The following is an 8,681-nucleotide window of genomic DNA, read 5'->3' as shown; positions in this document are numbered from 1 at the left end:
TTGACCTGTACAGGCGCCCGCCGCGCTCCAGAGAGTTGCTTCAGAGAAGTGAATCTGCGAGGTGACCGGTGCGGTAACTGTGGTTGGGATGGACTGGCGTACAAGAAATGTGCTGAAAAGTAGGTGGGACAGCTGTTATGAAAGTATCTGAGAGTGCAGCCCCGGTCATGACTGAGACCCCGTCATTTTGGGGGTTCTAGTGGCATAAAAATAGGAATCTAAATACAGATAGGATGGGCGAGGACGTGATAGAGGGGAAAGGAAAGAAAAGAGAGGGGTGACAGGAGAGGGAAGTCTGGGTTGTACACCAGCTGAGGGGGCAATCTGGAAGCTGCACATTGTGGTTTATTTTTCAGTAGACAATATTTCTGCAGCATGAACAGACAGCGCTCCTTTATGAGAAGCGTAGCCCTGCTGACTTCCCAGAAAGGCCTCCCAGTCCTCTCATCCATCACCTCTGAATGCCTTGCAATCTCTCTCTGCACAAACCTCATTCTGAAAAAAAGCTGGCGTGCCCCTTGAGCAGCTCTCTCCCTGCACGTCCAGACTTGTGGGTGCAGTTCACGTCCTGGGCCTTTGACTGAAGACTTTTGCCATAGCAGCACCGAGAGCCGAGAGAGCGCGGCCCAGCTCTGCCTTCCCTCCTGGTCTGTCTTCTTCAGCCGTCCCTCGCAGTGGATGATGATTGTCTTCCGTGATCAAGCTGTTTTCATGGAAGATGCCCATGCAAGATTTCTGTTATCGTGGAGAAGCTGCTGCACACCAGCGTCAATACGGCTTTTCACGAAGTAGGACCTTGTTCCAATGGCAAGGAGACCAAGACAACCGGGGATCTCGTTCCATGGCAGTCTTCCTCCGCCTTCAAGCCATTGAGAGCCTTACGTCTTCTTCCGCCTGCTCCGCTGTTGAAGACTTGTAGACCCATGGCTCTGGGCTTGGCAGGATTATTACAGTGGCGACCTGTTCCTGCCTTGTCACAGCACCGTCAAAAGATACAGGTGGCTTTTCAGGAGGAAAAGCATTGTCATGTGGTATCCTCACCACATCCTGGCAGTGCTGCTGCTGCTCGGTCCATGACTGCTCGTTCCTCAGAGTTACCCCTGCTTATTCCTCAGCGAACCTCCCTGGAGCTCAGTCCATTATCTGCCCCCTGGGGCCATGCTGGGCAGCAGCACAGCTCTGTGCCCTACTCCCAAGGAGTACAGTGCTTTTGACTGAGACCCCCTCTTCACTGGATCTCCAGTTCTACCCAACTGTGTTACAAGGATGGACACGCTACCTTTCATCCCATTGATAGAGGACCACAAGCAGAGGGGAGGCCAGGTTGCGCTGTACGAGTACTGCTATGGCAAAAAAAAGAAAATCCCTGGTGCCAAGCGCAGGGAGTGAGATGCACCCGTCAGTCAGCAATGTGAATGTAGGCAATGCATCTTGTAGAGCTCCAGTTCCTAGTAATTCATTCCCTGTTCCCACAAGAATGGTTTGATCTCCCCAGGTTCGATACAGGATGACCATGAATAGAAGGAGTGAAAACTAATGCAAGAATGACCATTTGCTTGCTGTGGCTTACCAGTATCATGTCAGGTTACAGAGAAGGGGAATAGAATTGGCAATAGCAGAGCAGGTGTCTTGTGCTGAGTCCAAATTCAGGATTCTTGCACACTTGTTTTCTCCACAGCCTTGAGCATTGTGCAGTCCCCCCTGCCCCATCCTGCAGCCACGTCTCTACAGAACTGCAGCAATATTGAACAATTTCGGTAAAAAAACCTGCCCATAACGCTCCATGATAGAAAGATAAGAAGCTTCGCGCTGGGCTGCTAAAGGGTTAGCAAGGCACACAGAAAACGGGCCTGGGAGAGGAGTTGTGGGAGTGACTTGGCAGCTGTTCATGATAGGATATACTATAGATCCCACACAGCTCTTCAGATGCTCTGTGAACTTTTTCTTTCAGGGATATTTTGTGTGGAAGAGTGCAGTGTGTTAATGTTAAAAGCATACCAGTAAAGGCAGATGAGGAGACTACAGTCCAGACTCCCATTAATAATACCATTTGTTGGGGTATAGACTTCCATGTCGGGCCAGATGTTCCTGATGTGGGATCGGTGAAAGACAGCACCTTGTGTGATAAAGACCAGGTAGTATCATACAACACCGATAGATACCTGGACAGCATGAAAATGAGATTCAGTCGAGAAGGCATGGAACTGGTGTTTCCAAGTCTAACTTGCCCCATCTCTGTTACATGATACACTTCCCAAAACAGCCTGCTCTGACCCATGTATGTAGGAAGAACCCCAAAAGCAGGCCCTCTTACCCCTTCCCCAGGACTGAATGCAGCTGGCAAGAGATGCCACGCTTCTTCTGTAGAGCGAGAGGAGATGGCATGAGGATGGGTCCTCTCCTCCTGAAACTGCTACCCTGCCTACATCAAAGTTCATTCCTGGGTATGGGACACTATGAATGACATGGCGCCGCGCATTGTTCTTCCAAGGACATGAAATAAGGCAAATCCCATCCCCACAATGGTACCGCGGCAAAAGCTCTACCATGCTGATACATGCAGTGGTAGGATCCTTAGACAAGTGCGTGGGGCTGGAACGCAGATGTGCACCAGGAAATAGCAGTGCACTTCCAGGCACTTTTTCCCCTTACAGGAAGCAAGTGTGCTGGGCAGGATGTATTGTGATTACAACTGCCCAGTCCCAGGGAGATGGAGACAATTAGGGTTGTTAATCTTTATGCTCCCCAGAGGATGTGCTCCTGTTTTATGGTTCTTGTCACTTAATTGGGGAACGGTTTCAAAGAGTGCAATCCCCCGACTCTCCATGTTGAAAAATCATCCTGCTAGCATACCTTCCCCTTCTGACTAGTAGCTGTTTGTTGCCTTTATTCTGGGAAGATTTAAAAAAAAATAGTGATTCTTACAACATATTCTGAAAATGCTTAGTTTTGGAGGCTTTCGAGCTTTTGAGCTCAGTCAAATACTTCATTTCCGTAGCTTCCCAGCTGCCAATGCCTGACGGCTCTGCTTCTGTCCGCTGCAGCAAGAGGTTTCCAGCAGGGACTCTGTGTACCATTTTTCTTGAAAACAGGATGTTTTCAGACAAGCTTAGATACATTCTCTGTTCATCACTACCCATTGCTCCCCAACACACAGTGGTATTCCCAAATGTCTCTGTCTACTCTGGAGTCAGAATACAGGCTTCATTCCTGTCTTCTTATCTAATATACACCTCTGTATTTTTCTAGATGTGTATAAACAGAACCTGTGTCAGCACAAATATTCTGGAGTATTACTGCCGTGATGAGAAATGCAACGGCCAAGGGGTAAGTAGCAAAGATCCCGTGAATGCTAGAGTACATTCAGTTCAACTTTGGATTAAATGCAAAGGTGACGTTCCAACTTGCAGGTGCTCATTTATTTAGCAGTATCTAGGTTATTTGGGACTGAAAAGTTTCTCTTTAACAGTTGTCATTCAAGTGATTGTCCACAGATTTCACTCTTGGTGCTTGGATTTTTTTTAAATAACATTATTCAGTGTGGCCAGGCCTTCTCAGAAGGAAAACGAGGGCAACAAAAATGGTCTGGGGACTGTGGGACAGGACTGGTGAAGAGAGACTGAGGGAACTGGGTTTATGTAGTCTAGAGAAATGAAGACTTGGGGTGGGGGTGGGGTGTTAAATCAGAGCCTTCAGCTCCCTGCAGGGGATTGCAAAGAGGATGGGGCTGGACTGTCCTCAGTGGGGGCAGATGACCGAACAAGGAGCAATGGGCTCCAGTTGCAGCAAGGGAAGTTGAGGTTGGATATGAGGAAGAATTGTCTCTCTAGGAGGGCAGTAAAAGACTGGAACAAGTTGCCCAGACAGGTGGGAACGTCTCTATCCTTGGAGGTTTTGAAGACCCAGGTAGACAAAGCTCCGGCTGGGATGATGCAGTTGTGGTTGGTCCTGCTTGGAGCAGGGGTTGGACTAGATGTGACTCCTGAGGTCCCGTCCAACCCCCATTTCTATGATTCTATGTTTCTAATGGGCCTGATATGCAGGCAGCCATAATTTGTGCTTAATTCTTTCTTCCTGCCTGGGACTAAAAGATAGCAACGTGGAGTGTGTGTCTCTTGCTTTTTTCTGTGTCCTTTTTGGCTTTTCCACAACTACATCCCTCTTGAAGTGAAAATATGCTTTACTGTATGACTGTTGCGAGGGCATTGCCTCTTGGTTTGGTCTCTGACTAGGGTGACACCTTTTCAAAAGGGGGAGGGGGACACACGCCTGCCCTTTCCCTCCCCCATTCCCACTGCTGCCGCTGCCATGGCCGGATGAGAGCCCAGTGCAGCTTGGGGCTCTCTGCCCTGCTGCCCTTCCCTTGGGATCCCCTCACCAGCTGTGTGCCCCCTGCCTTCCCCGTGGCAACAGGGGGCACAACTCCAAGCTGTCGCAGCCCTTGCTGCTACCAGGTGGGCAGGGGGTGCCTCGCTATGGCAGTGTGGCCAGTGTGGGGCCCTCAGGAGCAGGGTGGGGAACCCCAAGCCCACAGTGGGCAGCCCTTATGCACCCCTGCCCCATGCAGAAATCTGGAAGAGGACATGCCCCTCCCATGCCCCTCCCTCCCCCTCCTTTCCCACGCCCGTGAACAGGGGAGAGGAGGGAAAGTAGAATGAAGAGTATGGACCTGTGGCTCCATCCTGCTCCCTTCTCTGGACCCATGCACTGCCTGTCTGGGCAGCACCCCCAGCCCCTGCCCCACTCCCTCACCTTGAGGGGCCTCAATCTGCCCCCACTCCCACTTTCCCCCTCCCGCCAATAGACTTACCTGCCGGGAGCTGCTCTCCGTGCTTCTTGACTGTATTTCCTGGCCAAGGGCATGTATGTGGGCGTGCATGTGCACGTAGGGCCCCCTGAGCCCCTCTCACGGCAGCCCCTTGCACGCTGGAATGCTGCCAGCCTGCAAGGGGAAACCCGCTGTTTCCCGATCCCAGCAGGCACTGCAAACCCAGGAGAAACACTGCCCCAGAATCCTGCAGCCTGAGACAAGGACTTGAGGTTCCCACAGTGGGACCATCCTGCCTTAGGGACGGGTGGTCTCCCAACCTCTGGCACTTCGTGCCATTTTTGAAAAAGCATAATGAATGCCAGCCTACAAGCTAAGTGGGTCTCACGCTGCGTTGAAACTATATGACTGGTGGGGAAAAACAATCAAGAAATATGATTTTGTTGAAATTAACTAGAGTTAATGAAACACAGGTCTTCAAATTTTGTAACAGAGGTAAGAGAGAAAGAAGAAAACTGCTCTGATGTGTATTCAGCTTTTGGGTTCTCACTTCATGTTTTTGCCCCTGGGTCTTTACGTGACTTCAGTTCTGGGTTTAGAGGCTGTGGTAGTGATGCCTTGACATCTTATCATTCAGACTCTCCAATTTCAACTGAGATGAGTACTCCTAAATCAAAACTAGTGCGTTAACTTTCTAGCCCAGAGATGCAGAGGCTGTTATCATTATTCTGCCCTGTTACGTAGAGGGATTTAGAGGGACCAAATTAGCAGGCCAGTTTGCTCCCCCACTGCGCTTTAAGGGATACCAAGCGTGCAGGCCAAAGAGGAGGCACTCATCACACACCAAAATAGAAGATGGATTAGATTATTTGTTTCCTGCAGTTTACGCACTTGCTGTATTTCAGATTTGCAACAGCAACGGAAACTGCCACTGCGACTTTGGATGGGCCCCCCCATACTGTACAGAGAAAGGATCTGGAGGAAGCCTTGACAGTGGACCTCCTCCATCTACCTCTACTAGTAAGTGCTGTGACAATCTTACCACTCTGCATATTGCCCTGCCTTTTTTGGTTGATGTGTCTCTTGGGTTTGTCCCTTGGTTCAAATAAGCTTGTGTACCTGGTCATTTATTTGCTGAGAGTCTTTTCTGCCTAATCTGCCTTCCTTTTTAAATCCTTCAAGAGATTTATGTAATGCATGATCCTGGATGAGGGTATGTTTATGGGACATACCCAGATTATGGAATATATTAGACCTCCAATTTTCTTACATTTAGTAGCCAAAAATGAAGCGCACAGACTGCACAAGCCCTAGTGCTGCTGAGTGCTCTTCGACCGCTTCTCACTCTAGATATAAAGTGGATTTCAACCTGTTTTCCTTTGTGGACCCCAAAAAGTTTCCAGCGGAGGTGTGTGGATCCCTTTGACTTGTAAGTGTGGGCATTCACATACTTTTGATTGATCAGAGTCATCTCTTGCAGACCCCTAGACATAGTCTGCAGACCCCCAGAGGTCCACCGACCGCAGGTTGCAAACCACTGCTCTCGATCTCTGACCCCAGTGACTTCTGCAGTAGAGTTTCCATCCTAGAAAGGGACACAGCACACGTGGACGCAGCTTTTTATAACAGCTCTCCTCTCCTCTGAGAAATGTAATGTCATCCAGCCCCTCAATTAAGACAAATACCACATTCATTGCTTCTGTTTGACTCATTGATTTCCAAACATTTTGGCCCTGCTCCGTAGATATTATTTTCATTTATAGCAGGGCCTCACTACCTTTGCAGACAATTTGCCAGTTAGCAAATATTCCCGCCAGTGGCTCTGCAATGACGTCGGCCAGTGCCTTCAGCACCCTCGGATGGAGCCCATCCGGGCCTGCCCACTTAAAGGCATCCAGTTCTTCCAAGTGACTCTGCACCATCTCAGGGTCTACGCATGGCAGTCTGGCACCTTGCTGCTGCCTCTCTACAACCCCAGTGAGAGGCCTTTACTTGGGATGCCATCGTCAGCTCCATGGCAGCTTTGGCCCGTCTAACTGCCTCCCTACAAGCACGAGCAGAGGAGGTATACTCCTCTTTGGTGATCTCTCCCTGTTTCTACTTTTTATGTGCTCCCCTTTGGCCCGTAGGCTGCCCTGGATTTCTCTGGTCAGCCAGGGAAGCCTCCTGGCCCCTTTCCCTCTTTTTCCTCACATCGGGACTGTCTCTCTTTGTGCCCGAAGGATCATTTCCTTAAGGCACAGCCACCCTTCTTGGGCTCCCATCACTTCAAAACTCCTACTCTGCAGTGCGTCCTTGACTAATCGCCTGAGTTCACTGAAATCAGCTTTCCTAACGTCTAGTACTTTCACCCTACTAGTTACAGGCACAAACATTTTGGCCCTGCTCCGTAGATACTATTTTCATTTATAGCAGTGCCTGGCTACCTTTGCAGACAATTTGCCAGTTGGCTCCAGGAAAGCCTTCCTGCCCCTTAGCTCAGAGGTGCAAGCAATAGCCAAAACACCTCTGCTTTAGATGTGGCAACGCTGCCTCACAAGCCGTGGGCATGGCACGGTCACGAAACATTGCTCCTGGCTCCATGGGTCCTGATTCCTGAGGGATGTGATTAGCACTGAGGAGAGCCGTCCTTTCAAGAGATTGCAAAAGAGATTTTGTGCTATATACCTGGAAGCAGTTGAATGCATCCTTCCTTTGTTCGGTGTGTGCACACCTGCTCCTAAGTGAAAGCATAGGCACCAGGTCTTTTCCAGTGAGAGAGACCTGCACCGATTCTCTACTCCTACTCTATTTATTGGCAGTCCACAAAGCTAATATGAATCCTGGCACCTGATGTACAGAGAAAACCAGTTACAGGTTTTTGTACTGTTAGTTAACTGGTGGGAGAGGGAAGGGGAGAAGGAGAGCCGGAGAGAGCGAGCACGTGCACAGGCATGCAGTCCTAAAAGTACCTGGCTCAAATCGTACTAAAACACTTGTTACAGTTGTACCAGGAACGGCTGAATTAAAGAAAGTATAACCTTGTGTCTCTTTGTCTTTCCAAGCATCCTCCAATACCTTTTTAATAGGGATAATCATAGGAAGCGTGATTCTCCTGCTGCTTATCACCATTGCAGTGTGTAGTATTGCCTGTCCTTTCGAAGGGAAGTCAAATCTGCTAATATCTAAACCTGATTCCTTATCCCAGTTCCCCATGGCACATGCTGGGTGGGACGATAAAAGAGGGCGCTGTGTTGTCACCATCCGTTGCCTCCACCGTTGTGCTGGGTCTAACCTGAAGGTCGGACTCATCTGCAGAAGGGCAGGTGGGCAGGGCACGGCTGGGTGAGTAAGTGAGGTTACTGCCTCCTCCTGTGACTCTGCTTCCTGCCAGGTGAAGCAGGGCTTCAGCCGCAGGGCTTGCAGGATCTGGATGGCTCCCCGGTGGGGGCAGCCCTGCTTCTCTCCCCATGAAAGGAAACCGTGCCTTTCCCTGTCTGGAGGAGGCAAGGGCCCAGATGCCATTTGAAGAGAATTAGGGCCTAGAGCCATAGTTGACCCCAGTTACCACTCTGGTAGCAGGGAGGGGACACAGGGCTTGGCCCTGCCAGAGACTTCAGGATGGCTTTGACCAGCCTGAGCGGGTAGTGAGAGGGCGGCAGGTCAAGATGCGCAGCCGTGGTCTTAGGCCAAGGCCCTCGGTTTGAAGTTGCAGCCTGACAGCCTCGTCCACGATGAAAGTCTCAGAGCACCTGCGGGAAAGCGAGCGGGAGAGCCATCATGTCGTGCTGTGTGCGGAGCAGCAGCAGCTTCCCCTGCCCTGTGCCTGGCGGTCTCTTCCCCAGCACTGTCTCTGCTCTGCCTTGGCTGCTGTGTGCATTCGCAAAGGCCTGCCGTGCACCCGCATGGCTGCTTTTACTTTCCCATCCCTGGC

The 8,681-nt window shown here is 50.4% G+C and overlaps 1 long non-coding RNA gene across 1 annotated transcript; it reads left to right on the top strand.

The window, feature by feature from the left end:
• The first annotated feature begins 17 nt into the window (after nucleotides 1-17).
• On the top strand, nucleotides 18-7,888 carry LOC132248833 (uncharacterized). The gene is made up of 4 exons (XR_009460284.1): nucleotides 18-119; nucleotides 1,952-3,327; nucleotides 5,674-5,788; nucleotides 7,813-7,888. It is a non-coding gene; the product is annotated as an uncharacterized LOC132248833 (long non-coding RNA).
• The last annotated feature ends 793 nt before the right edge of the window (nucleotides 7,889-8,681 follow it).

This window comes from Alligator mississippiensis, chromosome 1 (assembly GCF_030867095.1).
Source record: "Alligator mississippiensis isolate rAllMis1 chromosome 1, rAllMis1, whole genome shotgun sequence".
In the NCBI taxonomy this organism is placed as follows: Eukaryota; Metazoa; Chordata; order Crocodylia; family Alligatoridae; genus Alligator; species Alligator mississippiensis.
Note: the sequence above shows the minus strand (reverse complement) of the source record. Positions and strands in the feature narration are given on the sequence as shown.